Genomic DNA, 13,907 nt, shown 5'->3' with positions numbered 1-13,907 from the left:
TTCATTTTCCGGTACTGTATTTTAGGCTACAGTTGGGAAGACCATAATATTGAAGAACATTGTCAAAGTTCTGGAAGAAATGGAAGGTACTTTTCATGTGCAAGATGATACAAATGTGCCTAAGGAGAAATTTTAAAGTGTCCTAGAAGTTTTAAACAAAAGCAAGAGTGTAAATAAGCACATTTTAAAGTGTACTAGTGATTCTTAAATTCTCACAAAACCAAATACCTCAATGTCAGGGAGCTGATATGTGTTTGCAAGACATTTCTCTAAGAAAGAACACAGGGGAACAATGCCTTGACTGATATCCCCATTTGATTACAACTCCATGATAGCTCTGCTGTAGAACAGCCAATCTGTTTAATTTCATGCCACTCAGATATTGTAAAAGGTATACAGGTTGAGTAGGTGATAAGTATATATCCATAACTTTCTAATATGCAAATAGTTCAGAGTAAACTAATGTTACTCATATACTTGTTGTGATTTTTCTAAGTTTAGTGAGAGGGAGTTTATGACAGTTAAAAAAAGTTGTTGTGGAGAAACCTTAATCCCCATTCTATGAGGAACAGAAAGTCAAGCTGTGTGAATGCAGTGTGGAAACATTTTATTTGTTAGTCTTCCTTTATCAGTATATCATATGTCACTCTGGATACAAGCCATGTGAGTACAGAGATATGGAAGGAAGCAACATAACTCTCTCTGTCACGCAGAACAATTAGAAGATTTGTAGTAGTCCCCACTTGAAGTATAATTTTTGAATGTGATACAAGTTTTAAATTAATTGGTTTTCGAACTTCATTGGGAATACAACAACAAACTCTTGCTGCAGTAAAGCCCTATGATTACTGGAATGTATAAATATGTCTGTTTATCCTAAATTTACTTCACAAATGAAATATTACTCTCACTATTGAAAATTTATGAATGCAATAAGTATGTTAAAGCTCTGAGTTCTTCTAGTTCTCTTCAAATATGTGAGGAATCTCATATAGAAATATGATGTAACAAATGTGGACCCTGTAATAAAGGCTCTTACCATTATAGATACCTTCAAACACACAAAACAACTCTACAGGAAGGGCGAGACTATGAGTGTAAACTTTAAGATCTTATTTATCTTAAATATTAGAACAAATTATAATTAGGTCATACAAATATAAATATTCATGAATGTAATGAATGTGATACAGCTTTTAAATGTGCCAATTATCTTTACAGGTACAAAAAATATCATACTGGAGAGAAAGCCTCTATATTTACTCAGTGTGCAAAAGCCTTTTCATATCACAATCATCTTCAGAAGCAAGGAAGTATTCATACTGGAGAGAAACCCTATGATTGTATTCAATATCCTGAAGCCTTTGCACACAACAGTAGTCTCCAAATACATAAAGAAACATGTACTAGAAAGAAAACCAATGAAAGTAATCAGTGTGGTAAAGCTTTTGCAAGTCATGACCATCTTCAAATACATAAAAGAACACATACTGGAGAGAAACCCTATGAATGTACTGAATCTGGTAAAGCCTTTTTATGTGCCAGTAGTCTCCAAAGATACAAAGGAACACATACAAGAGAGAAACCCTATGAATGTAGTCAATGTGGTAAAGTAATTGCATATGTCAGTAATCTCCAAATACATGAAAGAACACATGCTGGAGAGAAACCCTACAAATGTAATCAATGTGATAAAGCCTTTTCGCAACATAGTCATCTTCAAATTCATGAAAGAACACATTCTGGAGAGAAACCCTACAAATGTAATCAATGTGGTAAAGCCTTTGCACAACACAATGCTCTCCTTATACATAGAAGAACACATTCCGGAGAAAAACCTTACATATGTAATCAATGTGATAAAGCCTTTTCACAGCACAGTCATCTTCAAATGCATGAACGAACACATTCTGGAGAGAAACCCTATGAATGTAATCAATGTGATAAAGCCTTTGCACAACACAATGCTCTCCTAATACATAAAAGAACACATTCTGGAGAGAAACCCTACATATGTTATCAATGTGGTAAAGCCTTTGCATGTGCCAGTAGTCTCCGAATACATGAAAGAACACATTCTGGAGAAAAACCTTACAAATGTAATCAGTGTGATAAAGCCTTTTCACAACACAATGCCCTCCAAATACATAAAAGAATACATTCTGGAGAGAAACCCTACAAATGTAATCAATGTGATAAAGCCTTTGCATGTGCCAGTAGTCTCCAAATACATGAAAGAACACATACTGGAGAGAAACCCTACAAATGTAATCAATGTGATAAAGCCTTTTCACAACACAGTCATCTTCATATACATGAAAGAACACATTCTGGAGAGAAACCCTATAAATGTACCCAATGTGGTAAAGCCTTCTCACAACACAATGCTCTCCTAATACATGAAAGAACACATTCTGGAGAGAAACCCTACAAATGTAATCAATGTCATAAAGACTTTTCACAACATAGTCATCTTCAAATACATGAAAGAACACATTCTGGAGAAAAACCCTATAAATGTAATCAATGTGGTAAAGCCTTTACATGTGCCAATAGTCTCCGAAGACATGAAAGAACACATTCTGGAGAGAAACCCTACAAATGTAATCATTGTGATAAAGCCTTTTCACAACACGGTCATCTTCACATGCATGAAAGAACACATTCTGGAGAAAAACCTTACAAATGTAATCAGTGTGATAAAGACTTTTCATGTGTCAATCATCTCCAAATACATGAAAGAACACATACTGGAGAGAAACCCTATGAATGTAATCAGTGTGGTAAATCCTTTATATGTGTCAATAGTCTCCGAAGACATGAAAGAACACATTCTGGAGAGAAACCTTACAAATGTAATCAATGTGATAAAGCCTTTTCACAATACAGTCATCTTCAGATGCATGAAAGAACACACTCTGGAGAGAAACCCTACAAATGTAATCAATGTGATAGAGCCTTTTCACAACACAGTCATCTTCAGATGCATGAAAAAACACACTCTGGAGAGAAATACTACAAATGTAATAAATGTGGTAAAGACTTTTTATGTGTCAGTCATCTCCAAATACATGAAAGAACACATACTGGAGAGAAACCCTACAAATGTAATCATTGTGATAAATCCTTTACACGACACAGTAATCTTCAGATGCATGAAAGAACACATTCTGGAGAGAAACCCTACAAATGTAATCAATGTGGTAAAGCCTTTGTATGTGCCAATAGTCTCCGAAGACATGAAAGAACACATACTGGAGAGAAACCTTACAAATGTAATCAATGTGAGAAAGGCTTTTCACAACACAGTGCTCTCCAAATACATAGAAGAACACATACTGGAGAGAAACCCTACAAATGTAATCAATGTGATAAAGACTTCTCAAGACACAGTCATCTCCAAATACATGAAAGAACACATACTGGAGAGAAACCCTACAAATGTAATCAATGTGGTAAAGCCTTTTCACAACACAGTAATCTTCAAATGCATGAAAGAACACATTGCTGGAGAGAAACCCTACAAATGTAATCAGTGTGGTAAGGACTTTTCACTACACAATCATCTCTGAAGACATAAAAGAACACATTACTGGTGAGAAACTTTATAAATGTAATCAGTGTGATAAAGGCTTTGTTGTGCCCATGTTGCAAGACTCCCAAGCAAGACCACCAGAGAGCCAATATCTGATGCAAGTACAAAGGGGTTTATTGACAGTAAGCAAGCACAGGCTTGCTCCTCGTCCAATACCCTGCCTATGCAGGTGAAGGAGTAAGGCCCTGAGCTCTCAGAGTGAGGGGTTTTTAAAGGGAAAAAACCACAAGCTTGGGGGTACAAGCCTTTGCATTTCAGAGTCATACTTCAGTTAACAGGAACATTTAGCCAAGAGAAGAACTACAGAAGACAAAATATCTTTGGAGCCTTTCCCAGTACTATTGGAGACTTTGATGAATTAAGCCTTTGTTTTAGCTATTTCTTGACCAGCAGCCTACCCACATTGGGGGGTTGGGATTCACCTTGACTGGAGTCTTAGCTTGGTATTTATGTCTCTGGAACTTGGTTCAGCTTTTGTTTTAGTATTGCTAGAAATGAAGTTTTCTTTAAAATGGAATTTGACTTGCTATCTCAGCTTTTCACAACACGGTAATCTTCAAATGCATGAAAAACAAATTCTGGAGAAAAACCCTATGTATTGTAATCAATGTGGTAAAGCCTTTGCATGAATCAGCAGTCTTTGAAATCATGAGAAATCATACTACAGGGAAAGCCTATAAATGTAGTGAGTGTACACTTTATGTTAATGTTTATACAAGAGTAAAACTTTTAGTGTGTAATTGGTTTGTTAAAGCCTTTTCATTTTACAGTAGTCTTTAAGGGCCTGAAAAACTAATACTGAAGGAAATCTTGTCATAAAGGATTTGATAAGTTCTTTCCCAGTCTTAATTGAGTTACACAAGATTATGCTGGAGAAAAAAAACTGACAAGTTTTACCAATCTCTTCAAGCATTATGATGTCCCTCTTTGTTTTGTTTGCACCTGCAAGCTCATATGGACAAAAGACATGAATTTAAATAATGAGGTAATCCCTTTATATTCCACAGTTCTCTTCTATTACATGAAATACATATCCAGTTGTAAAACTTAATGTATGTGTATTAGTGCCTTTTCTGTTGCTATGATAGAGCATTATGTCTAAGTCAACTCATGAGTGAGCCCTTGGTTGCAGAGGGATACAGGATCAACATGAAAGTGGCATGGCAACAAGTGTCAAACATGGCAGCTAAAGCAGAAAACTAAAAACTCACATCTTTCACCTGCAGCATGAATGTGAAAGTGGGAACTGGAAATAGTGTGTGAATGTGAACTCACATGCTCACTCCCAGCAGGACACGCATTACCTAAATCTTCTCAAATGATACTACCAACTGAGAAAGAATGATTTCTCTGACAGCAAGCCTACATGCTTGCTCTGCTTGCTTTCTGTTACATAAATCAGTTCATGATGAAGAAAAACTCTGTAAATAAGCCTTTTGATGCTTCAGGACCTGGGTTACAGGAATAAATGCTTACAAGGGAAAAACATTCTTGAGTGAAAAATCTGATTATTAAAATACTTTTTTTTAATTTTAATTATGTGATGTCAGTGTGTCTTTGTGTGGGTTTATGCTTTCTGGTTCCTAAGAAATTTAGACCCTTGGATCTTCTTTTAGCAGGAATTACAGGAAGTTGTCAAAAACCTGACCTTCATCTTGGGAATCAACTTCTCTTAACTGCTTGGCTGTGTCTCTCACCCTGTAAGTATTTTAAAGCCTTCATATATCACCTTGATGTCAGAAAATAGGAAATAATTCATACAAGAGAAAAATCCATTCAGGTAAAAGAATTGGTAAAGACTTTAGGCATCATAGTTGTCTTCAGTTTCAAGAAAAAAATCTTGCTTCATTTCTTTTTCATCATAGCCTAGAAGGAAGTAAATAACATTTGCCATGTTCACTCAAGATAGATAGTGGAGATCACTGCATTGTGGTTTGTATTTTGCACCATTTGAGGTAGACACTAAAGTGTGCTGTATGTGTTTCAAATCCATTTAGTGAAGTTTATATTTTTGTCCTTATATTCTTTCTTTGACTTCTGTTCATTGTCTGTTGTGTTTTCACTTAGTAATAGGTATTTTTCTGCTATAATGTATAAAATGGGATGCCCATCATCTAAGTGGTCCATTGTTTATTTAAATATCAGGCAGTGTGTGATCATACTTTTCAAGTAAGGTTATCTGTGAAAGGGTGGTGAGTTGTTTTTTCCTGGTTTTGTTTTTCATATTTGCACAAATTTCATTGAAATGGTGTTTATTATCCAGCTTGGCTTCAATTTCAGGGATATTAGTCAGGGATACATTTGAACTCATGATCCTTATGTGTTACCCTCCTGAGTAAAAGTCCAAGTATAGATAATGTACCCCCTGATGTATGCTGTTTTATTAGCATGTTTAAACACATGTTAATGTTAAAATGCTTAATAGAAGAAAACATAAGAAACATTAAATACCTCATATGTGTCCAAAGCTTCATTTTCATATATCTGGTAGAGATGTAATAATGTAGGATAACCAGCAATCAACTGTATATTTCACAACATAGCTTGATGTGCTAGGGATATGTGTATATTATTTGAAGTTCCATGTGTCTTCATGTCCCCATTAGTCATCCTTTTGACACTTCACCTTGAAGTACTGCATTCTAAGGGTATTATACAGAGATGCCAGATAATGTAATGACAATAAGATTTATTTAAAATAAAATTTGGTTTTTTTTATTTGTGTGTGTGTGTGTGTGTGTGTGTGTGTGTGTGTGTGTGTGTGTGTGTGTGTATGTAATAGGATTTATGGTTTTGGGGCCATGACACATATGTGGAGACTAGGAGACAACTGTGTGGGGTGTCTTTTTTTTTCTTATACATATGGTGATCAAGGTGAATTTGCCAGTCTCACACACCACAGACATTCCCCACTGAGATGTATTACTGATTCTCAAATAAGATTATTTGAAACATTATATCATTAAAAAATTGTCTTCTTTTCAGATTGTAAACATACTTTCATCCAAGGATAGTGGAAAACAGGACAATTTGAATAATCCTATTTGCAAATGAAAATGATATACTGCTATCACTTTCTTTTGGAATGTGTTAGTTTATTCTGAAGTCTAAACACTTTTTCATAACACTTTCTCAGAACCAAACATGAAAGCCAGAGAATTGTTTCAGTTGGTAAATTGAGTTACTCCTTAGCCTGATGACCAGAATTCAATCTCTAAGAAACCTATAATACTCCTAGAAATTTTTCTTTTATATCTAAACTTGGGCTGTGGCATATTCACACTCCCACAACAACTCATACATGAGGTGACTTGCAGCCAAACAACACTATGGGTTTCATCTCTGAAACTCATAAAAGAGAAGTAGATAATAGACACATTTAAATAGAATGTCCTCTCATTGCCACATATACAACAAGCACAGGTAAAAACACACAAGTTAAGTGTGGGGCGTTTACCCAACCACCCCCCCAGTTCCCCAGAGTTTTCTTGAGTGTGAGCAGCAGGAAATATTAGATAGAAGGATTTATTGTGGAGAATATCGCCGAGATAAACAGATAGAAAATAAAGGATAGCCTCGAGAGGGCCTGGAACCTATTCCAATGGGCCCTGACTGTCTCTGCTCCAGGGTTTTTATAGAGACGCCAAGGGGTGGAGCAAAAGACCTCCTCCCCCAGCACAGCCAAGTGCAGACCATCCCAGACACCTGCACTTAGGCCTGTGGTCTAATCATCCTCTATGCGGACCTGCTGGGTAAAGCCATGAGGAACCCGAGAACGGGCTCCCACAGGTCCCCCTTTCTTAATATATAAAAAAATAAATATTAATGGCTTACAGCAATCTCCATAGCTGTTACACCTCCCAGTATGGGAGTAGAGGATGATAAAGATGGCATTTCTCTTTTGAATTAGGTCCAAGGTGACTACAGCAGTCTTAGCTGCCTCAAGCCCTTTCTAAACCAAAAACTCTTAAGGCGACTACAAACTTAAAGAATCTTTTAGCTTCATCATTACCATTAACAGGTTAACATAAATATTGCTATACATAGTCACAATTCTCTCAATCTTGCAACTCAAAGCAAACTCTTAACAGAACCATTTGAATTAGCATATATGGTGCTAAATATAGTTAACAATTTTCTCCGTCTTACAACTTTAACTCTTAATCATTTGAATTTTCTTGCTAACAGAAATCTACACAAAATGCAGGAAGAGTACAACAATTATTAGGAGAGAAACTGACAAGTTATTAAAAAGTAACTGACTGCTTGACCAAAGCAACAAGACTGAGTTCATCTCAAATGTGGTAAATAGGCAGCCATGAGATACCACAAGGACACAGGTCAGGTGTACCATGCTGGAGTTTATGCCTCCTATAAGGAGAGAAGGAACTTGGAGGCATGAAGATCAACTTGTCTGAATGGCATCATATTCTGCTTCCTTAATGCCTTCAAAAGCTTCAGTTAGTGTCCCTGGGTGATAGTGACTCCAGATGAAATGCAGATTATCAGGAGATCCTGATAGCTTCCAGAAAGTTTCTACCATATTAGGTTTCCAAATCACCCCCTAAGAGCTCCCCTATTACACTCACCTTTTCCTATATTCTGTCCCTCTATCCCTCTCTTACTTGATATTTTCTGTTCCTGCTCCCAGTCCACCCACAAAATCTACTCTGTTTCTTCTTCCCAGGGAGATCCATGCATTCCCCTGCCTCTACAGCCATCCTTGTTACTTAGCCTCTCTGAGTATGTGGATTGTACTGTGGTTATTTTTTACTTGACAACTAATATCCACTTACAATTGAGTACATATGTTTTTCTATGTGGTTCTGGGTTGCCTCACTCAGGATAATAAACAACTCAAGAAACTAGACATCAACAAACCAAATAATCCAATTATAAATATGGTACATATCTAAACAGAATTCTCAATAGAGGAATCTAAAAATGACTGAGAAACACTTAAGGAAGTGTTCAACATCCCTAGCCATCAAGGAAATGTAAATCAAAATTACTTTGGTATTTCACTTTACACCTGTTAGAATGGCTAAGATCAATAATACAAGTGACAGCTCATGTTGGCCAAGATGTGGAACAAGGGGGACTCTCCTCCACTGCTGGTGGGAATGAAACTTGTACAGATACTAAGGAAATCATCATGGCAGTTCCTCAGGTAATTGGGAATCTATCTACCTCAAAACCCAGCTGTAGCACTCTTGGCATATACCCCCCAAATGCTTCTCCATTCTGCCACAAAGACATGTGCTTAACTATGTTCAAAGCTGCTTTATTCATAATAGTCAGGAACTGCTGTGTCTGTAAGAGATTGTGTTGATTGATGATTGATGTGAAAAGATTCTTCCACTGAGTTGGCAATATCTAGGCAAGTTGGCCTGGGATGGATAGGAAAGCTAGCTGAGCACAGGACAGTGACAAAGCAAGTGAGAAGCCCAGGAAACAATGTTTGCCCATGGCTTTTACCTTCATGTTCTGTTCTAAGCTCCCACAATGATGGATTGTGATTTGACAAAATCAGCTAAATAAACTTACCTGAGATGATTTTTTTTCTGAGATGATTTTGGTGAGAGGATTTAATCACAGAAACAGAAAAGCAAGTTAGAACAACAACAACAACAACAAAATGGAACACCAAAAGTGATTTTGTTGCTGGGAAGGACCTGGGAATGATGTCTTTTAGAGGAATATAGAAGATATCAGGACTTAAATAGCAGAAGTCATAGAAAGCTCACACAGAGCTCAGTTTATTGCTGAAGAGAACAAAAAGGTAACTGAAAATATGCAAACCTTAGAAAACCTACTATTCAAAAGTTACAAGCCTTAGAAAAATTTATTAAAACAAATAATAGATATACTCAGAGGAATTTAAAGGTGAACCAACCTCACCATCACATAAAATTAGAGAGGAACAGCCAAAGTTTATCCAACAAGAAATCTTAATTTACCCAGTCACCATATTGAACAACCACTAAATGACAGGCATACCCAAAGCTATGGAAGTGCTCCCAGGAATCTTGTGGAAATGTTAGATTTGAGGAGATTTAAGGAAGTGGTAGTATCATATGGTATGCACTCATCTTTTGTGAAGCAGATGTTCATTGTCAACTAGTAACAGAATTGTCCTGGAAGACTAGAAAGATTTGATTACAGCAGTATTGGAACCTGGTCCTCAATTACAGTGGAGGACCTGATGGAAAGATAAGGCTTGGACCACTGAACAATAAAGTAGGGCTAGAGGTATTGAAATAATATCAAGACCAATTTCTTGGAGAGGGTGATTATACAAACATAGAAAGAGACAATCTATATATGATGAAGACATCCTGGCTATATGTCATGCAACCGCTTTGAATGCCTGGAAGCGAATTGAAGAAGTCAGAAAGGGAACTGAGTCATTTACTAAAATTACACAGGACCCCAAATAAAATCACTGATTTTTTATAAAGATTGACTTCAGCTGTAAATAGAGTGATACCAAATTCAGAAGCTAGACAAATACTAATTGAATCTTTGGCCTTTGAAACTGCTAATTCACAACATAAAAGGGTAATTAGGCTGTTATATGCAAAATCAGCACCCTTAGAGGAATGGATCTGAGATATAGTCAATATTGAATCTCATAACTATGTTGAGATTTGTATATGACAGGTAATTTCCAGAGGTTTGAAGAAAAATGAAAATGTCAGTTGTTTAAATTGTGGCAAACAAGTCACCTAAAAAGGGATTATAGACAGGTGTTCCTAGAAACAATGTTTTTTCTAGGAATAATCCAAATAGAAGGCCCCTGACTTCTGGAGTATACAGAAGGTGCAGCAAAGGCTGACAATGGACCAATAAAGGCAGATCAACAAGGGACAGACAGGATAACCGTTTGCCATTAGGAAACACCTTGAATGGCCTCTCATGGTCCCCCATGTATAATTTGGTTCAGTTATTCCCTTTCACAATGGGGGAACTCCTCCCCAAAGCAATTAAAGAACCTAATGCCTATTGTAAAACAACAATACTGCTCTAGATGATAGCAGAGCTTTAGAAGATAAAACAAAAAATTCAGGAGAAACCATAAAGTGAGAATTTTGGCACACTTGTATAAATGATCAAAAAGAAAAGCTAAAGGTATGAATAAATGACATTGTAATTAGAGGTCTTGTAGACACAGGAGCAGATGTAACAATAAATTCAACCTAAATCTTGCCATCCAAATTGGCCTTTGCAGGGGGTAAATGTTCAGCTTTTAGGGATTGGAACATTATCTCAGGTAAAATAAAGCATGAGATGTGTTGAATGTAAAGGGACAGAAGAACAGAGAGGAAAATTAAAGCTATATGTGGCTAATATAGCAATGAATTTATGGAGACATGATTTGTTACAGCAGTGGAATACCCAGATTAACTTTCCTCCAATCTCAGAAACAAACCATAAACTAACATATGTTTCTGGAGAAAATATTGAAAGATATTTTAAAGAGCAGTCACTGACCTTTTAGGTTGTACAAAAACAAGGCATGGCAGTCCTACCTTTAAAATGGTTGACTGACAAACCTGTCTAGGAGGAACAATAGCCTTTTGACAGCAGAAAAAAATATAGGCTATAAAACAGCTGGTACATGAGCAGTTAAATGGTCAACATATTGAGGGATTGAACAATCCTTAGAATTCTCCTGTATTTGCTATTAAAAAGAAGTCTGGAAAATAGAGAATGGTAAGAGATCTAAGACCTATTAATAAGGTGACTCAGTCAGTGGGCTCTTTATAGCATGGAATTCCCTTACCTTTTCTATTACTGAAAAGATGGTCTATTATACTTATTGATTGAAAAGCCTATTTCTTCACTGTACTTTTACAAGAGAAGGATAAAGAAAAATTTGACTTCATAGTGCCTAATTATAATAATTCTCTGCCTGTTAAGAGATATCAAGGGAAAGGTTTTCCCACAAAGGATGTTTAACAGCCTCACCCTATGCAAATATTTTGTAAAACATCCATTGGAAAAGCTTTGTGTACAGTTTCTTCAATCAATAATTTAGCATTATATGGATGATATTTTACTAGCTGATTCAAATGTAGATACTTTAGAGAAAATGTTTGAGGAAATTTTGTCTTGTTGGGGATTACAAATTGATCCTGAAAAAATACAAAGAGATTTCATTAATTACCTAGAATACAAAATGACAAGGACTTCAATAGTTTAAAAAAAATTATCAGCTGAAGCTGAGAGAGAATTTACTCCGGTAGAAAAGAAATTATAGGATGCACATGTGGATCATGTGGATCTTGAAATTGATTGCATTCGGTTATTTTGCCTTCTACATTCCCGTAGAGGAATATTAATGCAGAAAAAAGACAATATCTTAGAATGGATATTTTGCACACAAACAGAGTAAGAAATTAAAGACCTATGTAGAAAAGGTTTCTGAACTTATTCTAAAAGGAAAACTGAGACTTCATCAGTTAGCAGGAATCAACCCAGCAGAAATTGTGTACCTTTTACTAATGCTGAAATTTCCTCTTTATGGACAGAAAGTAAATATTGGCAGAGATTGCATGATTTTTTTTTGTTGGTTTGGTTTTTTTTTCTTTGCTCTTTTTCAGAGAGAGGTTAACAACAAATATCCCAAAAGCAAGAGAATTCAACTTATGAAGAGAACTAACTAAATCCTTCCTCACATTGTATGGGGAACACCAATTTCTAGATCCACCTCCCTACTTACCATACTGATACAAACAAATCAGGAAATTTGAAAAAAGTGGCTCAAAGTCCTTATAATTCTGTTCAAAAGTCAGAATTATATGCTATTCTGGTGGTATTATGAGATTTTTCCAGAACCCCTTAATATAGTTGCTAACTCTCAATATGCAGAAAGTGTTGTTTTATATATTGAAACTGATGAACTTACTCCAGATAATACACAATTGACTTCATTATTTATTTAGTTACAAGAAATAATCATGAGTAGAAATCATCCCTTACATGTTATGTAACACATTTTAGATCCCATATGGGTCTACTAGGCCCTCTAGCACAAGATAATGATGAAATTGATTAGTTCTTGGTAGGAAGTGTACTAGAAGCCTCAGAATTTCATAAAAAAAATACAATGTCAATAGCAAAGTTTTGAAAAGGGATTTTTCCTTCATTTGGCAACAAGTCACAGAAATTATAAGAAAATGTCCGATTTGTTCCTTGTGTAACCAAACTCCCAAATGGTACTCAAATAAATGAAATTTGGCAAATGGATATGTTTCCTTTTTCAAATTTTGGAAAATTAAAATATTGCACCACACTATAGATACATATTCAGGATTTCAATTGGCAATGGCTTTGAGTTCTGAAAGGCTGATTGTAGCTAGAGTTTTCCTGCCTTTCCCACAGTCAGGACAAATCTTTGTCACCCACCAGTCCCACAGCCGCTCAGACCTGACCAAGTAAACACAGAGACTTATATTGCTTACAAACTGTATGGCCATGGCACGCTTCTTGCTAACTGTTCTTATAGCTTAAATTAATCCATTTCCATAAATCTATACCTTGCCACATGGCTCGTGGCTTTCCGGCATCCTCACATGCTTCTTGTCATGGTGGTGGCGGCTTGCAGTGTCTCCCTCTGTCTTCCTGTTCTTTCTTTTCTCCTCTCCGTTAGTCCTGCCTATACTTCCTGCCTAGCCAATGGCTAATCAGTGTTTTATTTATTAACCAATCAGAGTAATTTGACATACAGACCACCCCACAGCAGCTGATTCTGTAATCACACATTTGTTAAAAGTTATGCCATCATGGGAATACCCATACAAATTAAGACTGACAATGTTCTAGAATATGTCTCTAGTAAAATGAAACAGTTTTTGCACAGTACAACATAAAACATATTACAGGTATACCACACAATCCTACAGTGCTAGCAGTTATAGAAAGATCTAATCACACACTAAAAGATATGCCTAATAAATAGAAAGCGGTTAAAAAAAAAAAGACCCTAAGAGATAGATTGCATAATGCTTTATTATCTCTGAGTTTTCCAAATGCTAATGAGGAAGGAATGACAGCAGTGGAGAGACATTGGGCCATAGAAAAACCAACTGAATTAAATCAGGATGTGTTGATCTTACAATGGAAACCAGGATATGTGTTACATTGGGGAAGGGGTTTTACTTTGGTTTCCATAGGAGAAAAAAAACTATGGATATCATCAAAATTAATAAAGATTTGATTCAAACAGGAGAGACCTCTTGATTAGTAGAGGTGATAGTTCATCAACCAATATGGCAATTCAACCTGTCGAAAGGAAATGCTCATTAAA

General features: G+C 36.1%; 1 pseudogene; it reads left to right on the top strand.

Moving 5' to 3' along the window:
• The window catches only part of LOC128105583 (zinc finger protein 431-like), a 28,498-nt pseudogene extending 24,812 nt beyond the window's left edge, over positions 1-3,686 (top strand).
• Positions 3,687-13,907: the final 10,221 nt, after the last annotated feature.

The sequence above is a fragment of the Peromyscus californicus genome, unplaced genomic scaffold (genome assembly GCF_007827085.1).
Source record: "Peromyscus californicus insignis strain IS unplaced genomic scaffold, ASM782708v3 Scaffold_9__1_contigs__length_137607984, whole genome shotgun sequence".
NCBI classification, from domain to species: domain Eukaryota; kingdom Metazoa; phylum Chordata; class Mammalia; order Rodentia; family Cricetidae; genus Peromyscus; species Peromyscus californicus.
Note: the sequence above shows the minus strand (reverse complement) of the source record. Positions and strands in the feature narration are given on the sequence as shown.